We start from the raw sequence: 19,613 nt of genomic DNA, 5'->3' as shown, positions 1-19,613 counted from the left end.
ATATCACCCATCTCCTCTGCAAAGTTTGTATCTGTTCAACTTGTTTGACCTAAAGACTTTTTAAAAGTAAAACTAGACTGAAATTTTGCTGTGGGAAAAGGTGTATCTAGCTCTTTTAAGGGTTTGTATGAAAATGTAGCAACAATTGAATTACCAAAAAGCTGAGACTGATTTATAAAACATTTTTTCTCAGCCTATTTCCCCCTCAGATGAATTAGATCTGCAAATTTAAAATTCCCAGAAAAGGTATAGAGGACTGAGAAAAATCTGAAATAAAGCAAATAATACAACAACAACAACAACAACAACAACAACAACAACAATAATAGAATTTATCTGCACAAGAGGGTGAGCCTACTTATTGGTGTGCCTGTATAGATTTTCCATGTTGCAGAAGAAGAAATGGCATTACAACAATTTAGATATTGGGCAATTGTTATATCTGGCAGTCACTTCTACAGAATATAACATGTCACTTTCTCTTGCTGGCCTTAATTTGGTGCTTTGTCCTGCTCACTTGCTCAAGGAAGCACTATAAAATATTAGCGTAACTCTAATGAGGTTCTAGACAGGGAAATTCTAGTAACTTGTTTAAATCTGTGCAGTGTGAGCCTCTGTTATGCAAAGCAGTCCCTTTGTATGCCAAGTGTCTAATAGAAGTTTCCCATCCCCAGATTTCCCACTGTGAATTCTATATGTAGATAACTCGTGACTACAGGGGTATTTCAGCATGCTGTGAAATCTGAGTTGTGTTCTTACAGTATGGAATTTGCATACTGTAGTGCTAAATTACACACGTCCAATGTTTGCCCATGGCAATATAGGTGGCAGTGTTATCAATGTGAACATTAACATTTTTAATCCTCTCTCTCTCAAATTTAAATTAACAAGACAGCTACTGCTGAATATCTGGATCTGTTATAAATTGTTTTATCAAGAGGATCATGTCTATAATCTGATGAACTCTACCCTGCAGTATCAATAGTGATTTATTACTTCAACTATTAGAAGGTTGTTGTCTTTAAATATCATTGTTAAGGAAGAAAAGTGAGTAATGAATTTTAGTTCTGATTGGTCTTTTGATCTATTCTAGCAAAGTTTTTTCTTAATGTTTCAAAAATTCACATATCTCCTATGCCATCCACATTCAATTTTTCTATCTGCCTCTGTTGGCTGTTCCAATAAGATATCTTTGCCAATGGAAAACCAGTGGAGTTGCAACTTTATGCACATCATATATGCATATCTGGTGTTATGCTAGTAAAGTGGAGTTATACAAAATTCTAAGTTATTTATCCATAATAAGGTACCTAAATTAAAATAGGTATTTCTTGCTTGTTTGGTTTTTCCTTCCTTCCTTCCTTCCCTCCTTCCCTCCCTCCCTTCTACATTTCAGTTAAATGTTTGCTCAAGATCTCAGAAATAAATAAATCTTATCATTTATTTCAGTAACTGGCACAATTGATTGCAGTACCTTATAATTTACAAAAGTGAAAAGGTAAACATCGTAAAATTTAAAAAAATCTGCTTTGCTGAAAAAGGTAACTCCTATACTCATAGCACAGTAACAACTTTTTAGGAAACTATGTCCACAGCTTTCGGATAATCTAATACTTCAGATACAGATTTAGCAGGTGATTAATATCTTTAAAGATGAACTGTAATTTTAAAGATATTTAATTATTTTATAAAAAGATATGTAATACTAGTGTGTGAGTTTTTATTATTGAGTTGCATTTATTATTATTCCCTTGGTATATTAGATAGAATTATGAATGCTTTAGTGTCTATTTTTCTCTAAACCTAAATAAATCAATTTAATCTAAACGGTTAAATATATTCTGATGAAGTAAAAATGAACAAATTAAGAAGAATTTTCTATGACAGATAATATAATTTATCTATCTATTCATAGGGAGATATTAATAGCCAGATATTAATGTCATGTTTTAAACATAGTATTAGTATCATCTAATGGTATGAAGCCATAAAGGATAGCTTTTTAAAGTGGCCTCTTGTATTTTGGACCAGATTCTCAAGTTCACTCCAGAAAGGGTGAGCATAGCATCTTCCATTTAAAGCATTCTGAAGCCTTCTCTCACCTCCTGCTGATAATAAATCACCAGCACACATAATAAAGTGCCCATTTCCACCTACCCCCTTCCCATCTCATCCTCTTCCCTCCCAGCAGGTGCTAAGAGGATGAGAAGAACTGTGGGGGTGACCTAATGACTCCCTTTAGGATCCTTGCTGTAATTGCCAGCTCTTGAGTATAGCCAGCTGCTGCTATTTCCAACTGAAAGCGCCTTTTGCCTTTTGCCCTCTGAGGTAATCTCTTTCCAGTCATTGTTGTGGAATTTCCTGGCTTTCCTCCCAAGCTCTTGGCATCTGTAATCCTACCAATACTGGCCTTGGAGATTTGGGCTTCAGTGCAGCAGGATATGGGCTTTTCAACTCCATATATGTGCATCTCTTAGGCTTTCTGACTGGGATAGCCTTCAACACTATATGTTCTTTGTATAGATGGGCCTTCAGTTGTCATTCTCATCAAGTAGATTTCTAATTCATTTATGAGTATATCGCAGGGGCAAATGCTCTTTTTTTTAAAAAAGGGCGGGGTAGAAAGGAACATTCAAATTTTTGGTTAGGTATAACTAACCAAAATAAAATAAGTGTTAGAAAAAAGGTGTCATGCTGAAATATCAGCTGAAACAATTCCTTGATTATGTACTTCAGACACTGCTGTGTATGATTATTATCTAACGGTATGTGTATTTCCAATAACAAAACTGAAGACTGGTTTGGACAAAGCTGTGGAAAGGTTTACCATAGCTGACAGCAAAATATTATTATCTGTTTTACCCCAAAAAATAAATGTATCTGGTATGATACTAAATTTAATTTGTTTTGACCTGATTTAATCTAGTTAATATTAGAGCCCATCTATTTAACAATTTGCTCATTTTTTCCACAAAGATTACATTTTGGCAACAACCTTTGGTGCAGTGTTGGCATTTTATGAAGGCACATTTGGCTTCCACAAGACATGTAATCCTGCATAAATCTTTGAGCAACAAATATACATACACAAAGGTAATCTTGCCTTCTTTTTCTTAATTAACAATTCTGAACCATACTAATTAAGATCAATCCTGCTAGTTAATAAACAAACAACACTGGAGTAGCAGACATTAGTTTATCAAGAAAATTATTTTCAACAATAAACCGAAGCACAGCAAATATTTATTTCTGTTCTTAAAGAGAACAGAAGAGTACACATATTATCTATAATTAAAATAAAACAAATATTCACCTGCAAAATGTCACACACATACACATACACATACATAAATACACACACAAACATGTAATTTTTATTAATTTTTTTAAACAAAAGGAAGAAAAAAAGTAAAGGAAAAAGAAAGGAAAAAAGCAGAAAAATAAAAAAATATATAAAGTAGCTTATATTCTTCACAACATAAGTAAAAAGCTCCGTCTCTAAAGTTGCATCATATTGCTCTTCTTTGTATAATCTGTCCTATTTTTAGGATATAGGATAGAGTTATTTGTATCTGAAATTTGTACACAGTAAACCACAATACAGAAAGAATATGGCAAAAGAGACTATCCCCAGGTTGTTGAAGGAGGGGAAAAAGCTGTAACGTATACTCTCTCCCATTTATTTAATATATGGAATGGATACAGTATTCAGATGTCAAGATGTATCTATACCTACAAAGATCAGAATTGTGCAAGCAATGGTATTTATTGCCTGTGACACTCTATAGAAACTAGAATTGGACTAAGATAGAATTTTGATACTTTTGAACTTTTATGTTCAAGAATACCATGGAGAGCCAAGAAAATAAACAAATCAGAAAATTATCAACCCAAAGTTCTCATTCAAGCACCAATGATCAGACTCAAAAGATCAGACAATATTTGGGACACATTTGACAAAGTTCTTAGTCTCTGGAGAAGTCTGTAATGCTGGGCAAAATGGAAAATACGAGAAGACATGTGGGATTTATCACATTTTTTTAGTAATTACTATTTTTATGTAAATTTTGTTTTATTAATTTTGGTAAACTGCTCTGAGTCACTTTTTATAAGAAGGATGGTCATATAAATTTTATATATTTTATATTTCATCATCATTCTATCCATTGTCTCTTCTTTTCTGAATTTTTTTCAGCCAATATGGTTATCCATCTATCTGTCTGTCTATCTAACCATCAGCAAGATGGATAGTTTCATTTATAGCACCATTGGAAGATCTGAAGGACCTAGCTGGAGACAGATTCTCCTGAAGAAAATCGATTTATGTAGTTGCTAAGGACCATCATTGATTTGGTAGCTCATTATGTATGTTGGTCATCGAAATCAATATTATATAACAACAATTAACACGTATAGAGCAAATGTTGCAGTGCTTCTGTTTCTATCCAAATGCCGAATTCAGGCTAAATGTAAGACCAAAATGCCAACTGGCTCTCCTTGTTTATATATATTTTTAATTTAGGTACAGCAATCTATATATTTGCCAACTTCATCAGAACAGAAAAATTGTTTTTAATGAAACCTTTTCAATCCAAACTATTTTATAAATTGAAATCAGTTGTACCTACTATTCATTACAGGTAATATTTTCAAGATAGAGAGGAGTTAGTGTGTCTAAATGAGTAGGATTTTACCATTTTTGTATGTCATGGATTTATATTTGTTTTCCCCACCCAACAATAACTCTGTGAATTAGGTTGGGCTGAGATAGAGCAACTGGCCTAAAGTCACCTGATGAACATCCAAAGGTAGACTAGAAACTTGATTTCTCTGTCTGAATTATACATCTTACCTACTCTACCATGTTCACTCTTTACTTGAGTCTGTATCTGTGAGTTGTGATGAAAGAACCAAGTATATGATACTTTTTCAGTCATATCTGTAGATATTGCTGAGTTTCAGTTCTGGTTCATCTTAAATGACTTGCCGATAGAAGAAAGTGTGCTAAATGATGGTGTTTCCATGCTGGAAACTCTAAGCCTCAAGAGACATTGTTCATCTACTTCAGCTTTTTTTTTTCTTTAATAAAATGTAATGTAAGAAAATAGATGAAATGGATGGAAAATAAAGGAAGACAGTAAGCTGAAGTTAAATTCTTCTAGAAGACTTAACATGCTTTTGAATAAGCCAACATTAGATTCAGCATATGCCTGTTCCCATACAATTGTATGAATGAAGCAGTAATCAAAAGTTGAATCTTGTGTTGGCTTACATACTTAAAAAAGTTGTTATGCCATTTTGTGCCAGATGAGGGCAGTCAGTGTTTTCATACAGTGCACTATCTTATTTACAGTACATATTACAACCTCCAAAAAAAAAGAAGGAAAGGAAAGGAAAGGAAAGGAAAGAAGGAAAGGAAAGGAAAGGAAAGGAAAGGAAAGGAAAGGAAAGGAAAGGAAAGGAAAGGAAAGGAAAGGAAAGGAAAGGAAAGGAAAGGAAAGGAAAGGGGGAAAAAGGAGATATGCTGATGTTCAGGGAAAAAATATATTAAAACAATATGTTAAATCTAAGTAGTGTGTCTAAATTTCTTCAGAATGCTGTTGCTCAGGATATGGAATAAGTATTCTTTCATATGGGCTCTCTCCATTGTTTCAGAATCATCTGTTTACTATCACTTAGGTGATATGGATGGTGTAAAAAATTAATTAATTAAACAAACAAACAAATAATCCACATTCTTGTGTGATCCTACAGACTGATGGATATTACTGATTTTTTTATTAAAAAAATAGTGCATTAATTAAATTATCCTGACTTCCGGGTACATGTAGACAAACCTTAGCAGCTCCCTCTCTGGGCATCTTTTTTTCCCCACAAAAACAAAACTGGAGTGCAGAACAATGATAAAATGTATCTGCTTTCCCTTTGGGGTGGATTGATGGAAACTGCCAGTATGTGAAGCTCTCTCAATGAATTCAGCATAATGTCTGTTATTTTTAAAAATGTGACTGTGTGCCCTCAAATCTGATTTTGATTCCTGGCGACTACCTGGAAATGCCCTTGCAGTTTTCTTAGCAAGATTTCAAAAGTGGTTTGGCATTGCCTCTTTCCTAGGGTTGAGAGTGAGTGACTGGCCTGAGGTCACCCAGCTGTCTTTGTGCTGAAAGTGGGACCAGAACTCATGGTCTCCCAGTTCCAGACCTAATGTCTTAACCACTATACCAAACTAGCTTCAAACAAAAATGGAAATAATACCCACCCACCCTGACATGAAACAGATTTATTGGAAGAAGTAAAGAGATCCTATAAGTCTAAGAAGCTGGACTCAAATTCCATTTGTGGCCAAATTTCTTCTATGTATATTACAGATTTACCATGTTTGCACTGAACAAAAATAGGAGAAAGAAATTATAGCCTATATTGCCACCCTCTATTTGACCTCCTTTGCTTTCGTATAGAAGCTTTCACTTTTTCCTTTTTTTCAGGCAAAATATATATTAAAGACAGAAAGAGACCTGAAGATGCCTTTTTTGATTGCGAGTGGTAAAACTAATTATCTAAAAAAACTGTTAGGATAAAGATTGGTTTGCTGAAATAAAGTGTACTGAAAATGACCAAGCATTTGAGTATTAGGAGTATTAACTCCTTTTCTAAGGCACTTTTTGAAAACTAAAAAATCTCAATTACCAAATTATACAAATGCTTGGTAATGTCTGTGGATCTAGATTTCACACAGCATAGATAAGCTTTATCAGGAGTTTTTAAAAATAAATGTGTAATAAATAAATGGAAAACCAAAACAAATATGTGTTTCCCGGATTCATGTTATCCCTCCTTTGGGTCCCACCACATTTCTCCATTAATTGCATTTAATTCAACTTGATTTTTATCATATTTGCTTTTACATGGTAGGGTTGTAAAGATGTGCTTATAAGGAGTTATTTGCAAAATTTGCTACTGTTATGGAGAGGCTAAACCTAGGCTATAAGGTTCCTCCTCTGAGGGTCTTAAGGAGCTGTTGGTATGGTAAATGTGTGTAAGGAGTGGCTTATCTAAATATGCCTGTGTTTATGCCTTGCTGCAATGACAGTCCCAGGATGAGGCAGTAGCTCCTCATTCATTAGCTCATATTATATTTCAAAGGAATTCTAGAAAGTTTAGAGCTTCTGTTTTCTTTAGATCAGCAGGGAGATTCCAGGAGTTGTACTTCACACAAGTGGTTGAAGTTAAAAAAAAAATCTTGCTTTAGATCAGACATGTCAAACTCACGAGGTCATGTGATGTCATGCAAAGTATCAGGATGGTTTTGCCATTGCAGTGCAATGGGGTGGGTGCAGCTTCCACATGACGCATCCATCCCATGGGCCGGCAGTTTGACACCCCTGCCACAGGGATCAAGGGTAGACAATTGATGTTGATTTGAGAACCAGACTGCATTTCCTTCAGCAAGCCAATAACTACACTTCAAAATCAGGTGCAGGTTTGTGTTGTTATAAAAGTCTTTTCCCTGTGTTTTTGTTCCCTCTACTGGGACCAACCTCAATTTGGTCCAGTCTGGACCAAGAATAGGTGCCCAACATGGAACAGACCAATCCTCCCTTCCTGAAACTCTTGATTGCAAAACTGAGAGCTTATGGTGGACAAAGCTGTTGTGGATAATATTATAGAATATTTGTAATATTCACAAGGCCTTCTTTGTAATCAGCTGTCATGCCCTGGCCAGTTCCTATCCTCTTTTGAAATAATTCTGGTCATGGACTGTCTTTTGGCTGAACAAGAGAACACAATGATCCTGCTGTTTATGGAACATATACAAGCTCTCAACCTGTCATCATCCAGCTAAGATGATAAAGAAGTAAACATCCAGGGCCCCAAATTTTCCTTTGGAACAACTTGGGGGACAGTATCAGGCAAGTATTAGGGATCAAGAGACTTAAGTATTTTATGTTCTGAGACCATTGTATACTACTACATGGTATAATTACTTGTCAATAAACTCACAGATTTTTCTGGAGCAATATTTAAACTTAGCAATGGGGACAGTGAGTTAATTGATACAGAACATCCCTGTCCCTGGCAATCAAAGAATTACAGGGTTAGCAGTGCATGTAACATAGATGTGTGTGTGGACAAGAATATCTACCTTGCTATCAAGCAAAATCAAACTTTTAATAGTGAGTGCCACACAAAGTGCACTAACCAAACAGGTGGTAATAAAATAGGGGAACTCAGGCACCACACAGGTTATGTAGAAAGTAAACACAGGGGCAGTCATAAAGGACTCAAATTTCTATACACCAATGCACAGAGTATGAACAGTAAACAGGGCGAACTAGAAATTCAGGTATATGAGGGCAGATATTTCTGCCATTACGGAAACATGGTGGGATGAAACCCACAAAGGGAACACACAGCTAGAGGGATTTAAATTATTTAAAAGAAACAGACCAAATAAAAGAGGAGGAGGAGTTGCTCTCTATAAAAGAAATAACTACATCTCTACAGAAATAGAGCACAACAATGATGAAAACTGTCTTGAATGCATTTGGGTCAATATAAAAGGGGGGGGGAAATGACATTGCCATAGGTCTATACTATAGGCCAACCAACCAAACAGAGGAAATAGATGAACTATTTGCTAGTCAGTTAACTAAGGTATGTAGGAAACACATCACAATAGTAATGGGGGACTTTAATCATCCTGACATCAACTGGGAGACAAATTGTACCAAGTGGAAGATCAAACAAATTCTTGACAAACCTAGCAGACAACTTTCTCTCCCAAAAAGTAGAGAAGGGAACTAGGGGATTAGCCATATTGGATCTAATTCTCACTAACAGAGATGAAATGATAGAAGGTGTTGAAGCCACAGAAACCTTGGGGGCAAGTGAACATGCAATATGGAAGCACAAGCAATAGAACAGAGGACCCAGATTGTTGGGGGCAATTAAGCTGACTTTGTAATAATGCCACTTGGGGGGGTGTATGAAAGCCCTAATAAGCAGGCATATGAAGGCTACTGCTAAGCTTGTAAGCCGCCCTGAGTCTTCGGAGAAGGGCGGGATATAAATGGAATTAAAATAAAAATAAAAAATAAACTAGAGTCTTGGACTTTAAGAAAGCTAATTTCAATAAACTTAGAGAGGGCTTGGGAAGGATTCCATGGATGAGAATCCTCAAGGGGAAAACAACTCAAGAAGCTTGGGAAATTTTGAAAAGTGAGATAATAAAAGCCCACTCTAGCACAATACCAATGAAAAAGAAAAATAACAGCTCTCAAAAGAAACCAGCATGGCTACATAAAGAACTCTCTGATAAATTGAAAGATAAAAAGGACAAGTATAAAAAGTGAAAAGAGGGGCACATAACTAAAGCAGAATATCAGCAAATAGTCTCTGCCTGCAAAGATGAAGAGAGGAAAGCTAAGGCTCAAAATGTACTAAGGCTTGTGACCAAAGTAAAAAATAACAAAAAAAGCTTCTTTCAACATGTGAAAAACAAGAAAAAAGTTAAGGAAATGATTGGTCCATTAGTGGGAGAAAGTGGCAAGAAGGTCACAAGCAACGGAGAAATCAGAACTATTTAACTCATTTTTTGCCTCTGTCTTTATATAAAGGGAAATAACAGCCCAAACTAACAAAAACAGTACCATAAAAATAGATTAGAAACACGTTAAGATAAGCAAGAAAATGGTAAGTGAGTACCTATCCAGCCTAGATGAGTTCAAATCACCAGGACCAGATGGATTGTACCCCAAGGTTCTCAAGGAACTGGCAGATATGATCTCAAAACAACTGAACTATATTTTTCAAAGATCCTGGAACACTGGGGAACTACCAAAGGATTGGAAAAGAGCTGATGTAGTTCTCATCTTCAAAAAAGGGGAAAAAATAGATCCAGGAAACTACAGACCTATCAGCCTGACCTCAATACCTGGGAAGATTCTGGAAAAGATAATTAAACAACAAATCAGCGAACACCTAGAGGCAAAAAAAGTCATTACTAAAAGCCAACATTGGTTTGTCAGAAACAGATCATGCCAGACAAATCTTATTGCATTCTTTGACCAAGTGACAAAATTAGTGGACCAGAGGAATGCTGTGGATATAATTTACTTGGACTTCAGTAAGGCATTTGATCAAGTAGATCACATCCTCCTACTTGATGTTGTTGTTGTTAGCTGCGAAATCATGTCTGACCCACCGCAACCCTATGGACAATGTTCCTCCAGGCCTTCCTGTCCTCTACCATCTTCTGGAGTCCATTTAAGCTCACGCCTACTGCTTCAGTGACTCCATCCAGCCACCTCATTCTCTGTCGTCCCCTTCTTCTCTTGCCCTCAATCTTTCCCAGCATTAGGCTCTTCTCCAGTGAGTCTTTCTTTCTCATTAGGTGGCCAAAGTATTTGAGTTTTACCTTCAGGATCTGACCTTCTAAAGAGCAATCAGGGTTGATCTCCTCTAGGACTGACCGGTTTGATCGCCTTGCAGTCCAAGGGACTTGCAGGAGTCTTCTCCAGCACCATAGTTCAAAGGCCTCAATTCTTTGGCATTCAGCCTTTTTTATAGTACAACTTTCACAGCCATACATTGCAACTGGGAAGACCAAAGCCTTGACTTTACGCACTTTTGTTGACAGGGTGATGTCTCTGCTTTTTAGTGTGCTGTCTAGATTTGCCATGGCTTTCGTCCCGAGGAGCAAGCGTCTTTTAGTTTCTTGGCTACAGTCCCCATCTGCAGTGATCTTGGAGCCCAGGAAAATAAAATCTGTCACTACCTCCATTTCTTCCCCATCTATTTGCCAGGAATTGAGAGGGCTGGATGCCATGATCTTGGTTTTCTTAATGTTAAGTTACAACCCAAGTTTTGCACTTTCCTTCTTCAGCCGCAACAAGAGGCTCTTTAGTTCTTCTTCACTTTCTGCATATCTTAGGTTGCTGATATTTCTTCCGGCAGTCTTAATTCCAACTTTTGATTCATCTAGCCCTGCCTTTCTCATGATGTGCTCTGTATATGTTAAATAGGCAGGGTGACAGTATACATCCTTGCCAGACTCCTTTCCCAATTTTGAACCAATCAGTGGTTCCGTGTCCAGTTCTCACTGTTGCTTCTTGGCCCACATATAGGTTTTTCAAGAGACAAATAAGATGGTCTGGTACCCCCATCTCTTTAAGAACTTGCCACAGTTTGTTATGATCCACACAATCAAAGGCTTTAGCATAGTCAATGGACATAGGATTTTAAGCATAACTTTACTAGCATGAGAAATGAGTGCAATGGTGCGATAGCTTGAACATTCTTTGGCACTGCCTTTCTTTGGAATTGGAATGTAAACTGATCTTTTCCAATCCTGTGGCCACTGTTGAGTTTCCCAAATTTGCTGGCAAATTGAGTGTAGCACTTTTACTGCATCGTCTTTTAAGATTTTGAATAGCTCAGCTGGAATACTGTCACCTCCTCTAGCTTTGTTGTTGCTCAGCTTTTCTAAGGCCCACTTCACTTCACATTCTAGGATGTCTGGCTCAAGGTCAGTGACCACCTCATTGTGATTATCAGGGACATTAAGGTCATTCTTGTATAGTTCTTCTGTGTAATTTTGCCACCTCTTCTTAATCTCTTCTGCCTCTGTTAGGTCCCTGCCATTTTGGTCCTTTATCATGCCCATTTTTGCATTAAACATTCCCTTCATCTCTCCATTTTTTTAAAAAAAGATCTCTGGTCCTCCCTATTCTATTATTTTCTTCTATTTCTTTGCACTTTGTTCTTTGTTCATTTAAGAAGGCATTCTTATCTCTTCTAGCTATTCTCTGGAATTCTGCATTCAATTGGGCGTAACTTTCTTTTTCTCCCTTGCCTTTCGCTTCCCTCCTTTCCTCAGCTATTTGCAAAGCTTCCTCAGACAGCCATTTTGTTTTCTTGCATTTCTTTTTCTTTGGGATGGTATTGGTTGCTACCTGTTGTACAATGTTGCGAACCTCTGTCCATAGTTCTTCAGGCACTCTGTCTATCAGATCTAATTCCTTAAATCTATTTGTCACCTCTACTGTATATTCAACAGGGATATGACAATTCATACCTGAGTGGCCTAGTGCTTTTCCCTACTTTCTTTAGTTTAAGCCTAAACTTTGCAATGAGAAGCTCATGGTCTGAGCCACAGTCAGCTCCTGGTCTTGTTTTTACTGACTGTATAGAGCTTCTCCATCTTTGGCTGCAGAGCACATAGTCAATCTGATTTCTGTGTTGACCATCTGGTGATGTCCATGTGTAGAGCCATCTCTTGGGTTGTTGGAAAAGAGTGTTTGCTATGACCATCATATTCTCTTGACAAAATTCTATCAGCCTGTGCCCTGCTTCATTTTGTACTGCAAGGCCAAACTTGCCTGTTATTCCAGTTATCTTTTGGCTTCCTACTTTAGAATTCCAATCCCCCATGACATCGTTTTTGGTGTTAGTTCTATAAGGTGCTGTAGGGCTTCATAGAACTGGTCAATTTCATCCTCTTCAGCACCAGTGGTTGGGGCATAGACTTGGACTACTGTGATAGTGAATGGTTTGCCTTGGATTCGAACTGAGATCATTCTGTCATTTTGAGGATTGTATCCCAGTATTGCTTTTCCTATTCTTTTATTGACTATGAAGGCTACTCCATTTCTTCTGAGGGATTCTTGCCTGCAGTAGTATACCTGATGGTCATCTGAATTAAATTCACCCATTCCTGTCCATTTTAGTTCGCTGATACCTAAGATGTCGATGTTCAGTCTTGTCATCTCTTGTTTGACCACGTCCAGCTTTCCTTGATTCATTGATCTTACATTCCAGGTTCCTATGGAGAAAAAAATCTTTATAGCATCGGACTTTCCTTTCACCACCAGACACATCCACAGCTGAGCATCCTTTCGGCTTTGGCCCAGTCGCTTCATTCTTTCTGGCGCTACTAGTACTAGCCCTCTGCTCTTCCCCAGTAGCATATTGGACACCTTCTGACCTGAGGGGCTCATCTTCCAGCGTCATATTGTTTTGCCTTTTGGTACTGTCCATAGGGTTTTCATGGCAAAGATACTGGAGTGGGTTGCCCTTTCCTTCTCCAGTGGATCATGTTTTGTCAGAACTCTCTGCTATGTCCTTTCTGTCTTGGGTGGCCCTGCACGGCATATAGCTTTATTGAATTACGCAAGCCCCTTCGCCACGACAAGGCAGTAATCCATGAAGGGGAACTACTTGATAAGACAGAAAAATGTGGGTTAGACAGCATCACCACCAGATGGATTCGTAGCTGGCTGACCGGCCATACTCAGCATGTGGTTCTCAATGGAACTACATGGAGGGAAGTGTGTAGTGGGGTGCCCCAGGGCTCTAGCAGCACCCAGTGTTGTTGTTGTTATTATTATTATTATTATTATTATCATCATCATCATCATCATCATCATCATCTGAAGAGTCTGATTATTTTTTAAAAAAATAGATTTTTGTTCCATCTTTCCTTCAGAAGCCTGAAGCAGCATTCTTAGTAGTCCTTTCTCCAATATATTAGACACATAATGATCTTTCTTTTTTAATGCCCAGGTGATAAACCAGGCTTTGGAATAAAATAACCCAAAATAGAGTCATGAACAAATATCTGAGCTGCTTCAGTCCATCCTGAACACCATTATCAAATATACGATTGCTTCATCATCAAGTACAAGAAGATGAAGTTTCCATGTATTCTGAAACAAAACAGGTGATGCATACAGGTAGTCCTTAACGTAACGACCACAATTGAATCCAAAATTTCTGTTGTTAAGTGAAATGTTTGTTGAGTTTTGCTCCATTTTACAACCTTTCTTGCCACAGCAGTTAAGTGAATCGCCTTAGTTGATAAGTTAGTAACCCAGCTGTTAAGTGAATCTGCCTTCCCCATTGACATTGCTTGTGAGAAAGTCATAAAAAGTGATCACATGACCCTCTCACACTGCAACCATCATAAATATGAACTAGTTGCTAAGCATCTGAATTTTGATCACATGACCATGGGGGGAAACGGTCATGTCATTTTTTAGTGCGGTTGTAACTTTGAATGGTCACCAAATGAACTGTTATAAGTCAAGGACTACCTGTATTTTAGACCTAAGTTTGTCAAACAAACTATTTCCATCTGAGTGAGATTGTAGAAAAGGTACTGAGTATCAATTATAGAAAGATCTTTCAGAACATATGTGATGTTATTAATAGTTAGTCTCCTTAGATCTGATGAATGGGAAAAGTTGAGGCCTCTCTAATATGAACTTCCCTTGCTTGGAATCTTGTGGAGATTTTCCAGAAGAGGGAAATTATGAAAAAAAATGGTTTTAAAGGTTTAACAGAAAAATGCAGCACTGGCAAGGCATAGCAAATAAAATTATTTAACTTGGGGGAAAAATCTACACAAATCTACAAGTAAGGCTAAACTAATAAGATTTGAAATAATTGTTGCTCCAAATGAGTAATGATGTTTGTATCCTTATTTAGACCTTTCAGTTGACTTGGTCTAAGAAAAGCTGATACAGGGAATCTCCCAAATCCACAGTTGGTGAGCTAGAGTATCTCCAAGCATAGAATACAAAAGAAGGTATTTTTCTAGAGTGAGTTTTATTGATTATTAAATTATTATTTTTAAATAGTACTGCTAAAAAGGCAATTAAAGGTGTAATGGAGAAAATATACCTAACAAACAAAAAGAGAAGTTACACCCTTTTCCTCCCTTTTTTCTGGACATGACCAGTTATCTTTTTTCAACATCTTATCAACTCAAATTTACCTTACCCTTCCTGCCCCTGGACAAGGCTGTCTGCAATTCCATCAAACCCAGGTGCAGAAATTTCCTCACCAGCACAGAGTATAATTGTAGGGAAGTCCTTCAAAGGAATTTGCAACATAGAGGAAGCTGTTTCCTCCTCCACCAAATGATGATTTCAATGTACCATCTATCTCACAATGGACTTTATCAGCATTGCTGTTCTCCTTGAAGGCCAGCTTGCTAAAAAGATAGAACTAACCTCAGCTACATTGACAAAATCCTGCCTACTTTCCTTAAACTAGAGAGCAAATTAAGTTGTAGCCCACAACTTCCCAAAAGATTATCTACTTCTTCTTCTCCTCCTCCTTCTCTTCCTCCTTGTCTTCCTCCTTCTTCCTTCTTCTTTTCTTTCTTTTTTCCTTCTCCTTCTCCTTTTTTCATTCTCCTTCTTCTATGCACTTCCTCTTCTTAATAGGATTGGCACTTTCCCCACACTTGACCTCTGAGCCCATGCTTTTGGCATTAGTAGGTGATAATACCTATTACTAAAGTCCTTCTAGTTCATACAAATAAGTCATAACATATATTTGATGGGGTGGCATTTTACATTAAAGATTCTGTGAGGCTTAACACGCCTATTTTGAATTTTAAGTCCCCCACACACTGCCAACACCAACACCCTGAGCTTAATATTTTCTACTTCATTCCCACTGCTATAATCTTGACACCACTGCTTTCTCTCTGTGGCCAAATAGCCAAAAAGTATTGCCTCTATGAGTGTTAAGGGTAAATATAATGCATTTGGTTCTGAATTAGTATGTTCTACATATCCCAGCAACTGTAGCTTGTGAATCAAAATTTTGGTTCGGCAAATATGTGCAAAAATTGTGGTGCTAGGGACAATCCTTAACAATTTTACCGCATATGAGAGATTTACTTATTTTTAAAAAAATTATTTTAAACCTGGAAATCAGTTGAAGTTTTTAAGAAGAGACTGGACAGCCACTTGTCTGTCTGAACTGTCAGGTGAAATGGACTATTACAAAAGTATATTTGTTAAATTTGGTCAAGAAATAAAATTATCACTGGAGTTCTGCTGACCGCACTCAAGGCACACATCCACCATATCCTTTCAACTGTCTTGTAAACAATACTGAAGTGATTTAATACTGGATTTTTTAAGAGTTTGTAAAGTTCTGATCCAACCTCTGTTTAGTTTTTTTTCAAGATGACCCAAGGTGTGACAACAGTTAATTTATCAAATAATAGTACTTATGTTAGTACTCAGTTAAAATTTTGTCTTGTCCACTCACATTTTCTTTTTGATATCCCCTTTGCTGTCTGATTTTGATGTGTCATTATGCCAGGACAGCTCTTGTCTCGATGCAAGGGGAAAGGGTGAAAGTTTGAAAGCTCCTGCAATGCATTCTTTCTGTGGCCTCCTTTGTTGGAGGACAGCACTGTGTGCTACATGATGAAAAAGGAAGGTGACCACAGACCAGACCGGTTACCCAAACTGTATTCTGGATAAACTTCTGAAACAATTCTGAACAGCACTTATCACTGCTTGGAATGTTGCTGGGAAGTAAGAAGGAAATTAATTTTTTTTTACATATCAACTTATTTCTTGTTTGGAAACCAGAACAAAATTTTATTCCCCACTTTGAACCACTGTTTTTTAAGTCATCTATTTCTTAGGGGTCAAAGCACTTGCTCCATTGGGCCTTCTGTTCTAAAATCCATGCCAACAGTTACTTCCATCACCCTGAGCACAGAGCCTCAGCATCCCATTCCTGGTCCCTGTTCATAAGTATTGTTGGCATTCCTATTACTCCATTACAACCACCATGGAAACATGCACCTATGGTTATAATTATTGGGAACAGCAGTTAGTTTGCAAAAATAGCAACATAATAATAGTTTCACTTTCACAGCTTGCAACAGGCTTTTAAATGAAGCAAAGGAATGTCAGTTTGGCAGGTGGACAATGTCACTTCATACCAACTGCTCAGATTTTTATTTTTTATTTTTTGGCATATGAGAAAAATGCACACAATGCAAACTGAAAAATGTGGAAGGTTGCAACCAGAAATTAATTTTCTTTTGGTGTTTGTACTACTTGTAGCTCAAGGAGCAGGGTAGATTGATTGATTATGTGATTGAATTACCATACTCTTGCTGGTCAGCAGGACAGTGGGTACTGCTTCATTGTGTTCCTTTTGTACTATCTAGGCTTTTGAGTTTAGCAGAAATAAAAATGATTGTGGTTTGGCTTCATATTGCTTTGTGAAGGGTGGAAAAGAAACCATGATAGTATGTAATACAACTGAAAATAAAAATAGCAGAAGAAATGGAATGGGGTAGCCTGGGGCATGGAACAGTTCTCTGTTCCATGCCCCAGGCAGATGTATTACTGTTAGAAGGTTAGAAGACCTAGGAACATTTTGATTCAGGCTTTCATTCCGGGCTGCCTGTATCTGATTTCAGCTCACTCATTGCAATGTTTTTGGGAGAACCCGTTAATAATTTCCCATTTGGGGGAGGTAAGGGTTATGGAAACAGATGTTATTTTCCTTTTGCAGTACCATTACTTTGGAATTTTTTCGGCCATGAGATTTGAGCAGCTCCAAAAGACACACACTCACATACACACATATATTTTGAGAATGTACTCTTTTAATATTACTTTTAATTTTTGCATCTTATATGTTTTATTGCAAATTTCTGACTGTATTTCACCAATAGTGCAGCAGGCTAAAATCATTCAAACAATTTTTCTGTTAGGAATTTCAAAATAATAAATATGAAAAATAACTGAGAATGGGATAGGAACCAAAGCTGCCAGACAGGAAAGTCTACAGAAAAAAATCTACATCAGACTGACTAAGGAAATTCAAACAGATGCAAATAGAATTCTAATATAAAGGGAGGCAAAATAATCTGAAATTAATCTTTTTGCTAACTGAGATCTCATTTATTTCAAAGAGATCTCTAATCAGCTATAACTGTATGAAACTCTGCATATGAAAGGAGGCATCACTATGATATTGTGTTATATTTCTATGTGACACAGAAATGTATTGGTGCTATATTTCTGCCTTAAGCAAAACTTAACTTTAATGTATAACCTTTTGGATTTATACAACAGGATAGGGGGGAAAGTATTTCTTTTCTCACTAGTTGTCTGCAGGTCCAATCTTTTTTTAAAAAAATTACATCAAAAGGAAAGAGCTCCTAGTAAGGTAATTGAATAACTGTTTCCACAACTGTCACCATCTCACTCAAAAATTCTGCCATCTAGGATAGGGATTATGTTCTCTCTGTAAGAATTTCTCAATTAATTTGGAACCTCATGACATTTAGCTCTTCGAAGCAGCCAGCTTTTGTGATAAATAATTTATTATAGAAAATTCAATGATGCAATCAAATAAACATATATACTATATCTTATGTAACTCATTACTTCAGAATATCACACTTCCCAAAGATTATCTATTCTTTTTGGTTCAGTGATTAGGCTGTCGCTGCAGATGTAAAACATGAGACTTTGGTTGCTTTCATATTAGAACACATTGGCACTGCAAAAATATTACTTTATTGTGATATTGTGTTTCATGCAGAAGTAATGTAAAAATTCCATGCAAATAAAGTGTCACTATATTATCTAAAAATATACTTTCCCTGTGGGACAGATCCACCTATATTTACTAATCTAATTGAGCAAAAGTTATTTAAAACCTCAGTTAAAACTTTGTTCTTGCAGGTTTACTCTTACTGTAGGCTGTTAGTTTCACTTGCCATTTGTGATGAAAGACTATTATTATACTATTATCTTTCCTGAACTGTTGCATTTATAGTTTCTGTTCCTGTGACAGAAACTTGAATTGTGGATCTATTCCTTTGAATTATTAGAATTTTTTTTTAAAGGGACTAATTCTTCTTAAAAAGAAAAATAAATAAATATAATTCAAGGAAACTATTAATCAAAAGTTTCCAATTTCATAACATTCAGGATGCTATTAAAAAATTACACTCCATTGATCATTAATTCCCATCTATGAATTAATACAAGAAAATTTCATAGGATTGAATAATTAATGCAATCTTGTGCAATTTTTATATAACTTTATATGCAATAATTAAAAATGCATAATTCAAGAAAAATGCACAGGACCTGCAAAGTGGAAGATATTAAAATAATAGCATCCTGAGAAGCCAGAACTAGATAGGCCACTACATCTTTCTTCAAATCTGATATAAAAAAATCCATGGGAAGATAAAATTAGAAATATTGAATTGTAATGATTTATTTTTGTTGCATTATCTGAATGCACCATTAAAAAACAAGGAAAAAATGATGGCAATTCCCAGTGCTATTTTTGTAAAAGAAAAAGGTGCCAGAACTCACACATGTCATATAACGCACCTTGCCTTTCCTACAAGGTTCCATCCCAAAAAGGTGCCAGAACTCCATTCTGAGCATTCTATGACAAAAACAGCCCTGACTATTCCAGAAAAAACATTCTCTAGAACTGTTTCTAGATATCATGATGCTACATTAATAATATACAGCTGAGCAGTCCTATTCTGAAAATCTCCCTATGGAGTGACTAGTTCTATTGTTCCTTGATAGGAAGAAGGTAAGATAGCTGGAGTCTTTCTTGTCCTGATGAAAGGAACCATCATCTGCTGGTGATGACCTATAAAGCCCTAAATGGCTTGGGTCCGGGATATTTGAGGGAACACCTCCTGCCAGCATCAAACTCCCTTCGTCCAGTGCGCTCACACAGGGAGGGTCTTCTCACGGTGCTGCCGGTAAAAGATTGCCGGCGGATAACACCCAGGGGGAGGGCCTTCT

Source organism: Vipera ursinii (genome assembly GCF_947247035.1).
Source record: "Vipera ursinii genome assembly, chromosome: Z".
In the NCBI taxonomy this organism is placed as follows: domain Eukaryota; kingdom Metazoa; phylum Chordata; class Lepidosauria; order Squamata; family Viperidae; genus Vipera; species Vipera ursinii.
This window is presented reverse-complemented; position numbering follows the sequence as displayed.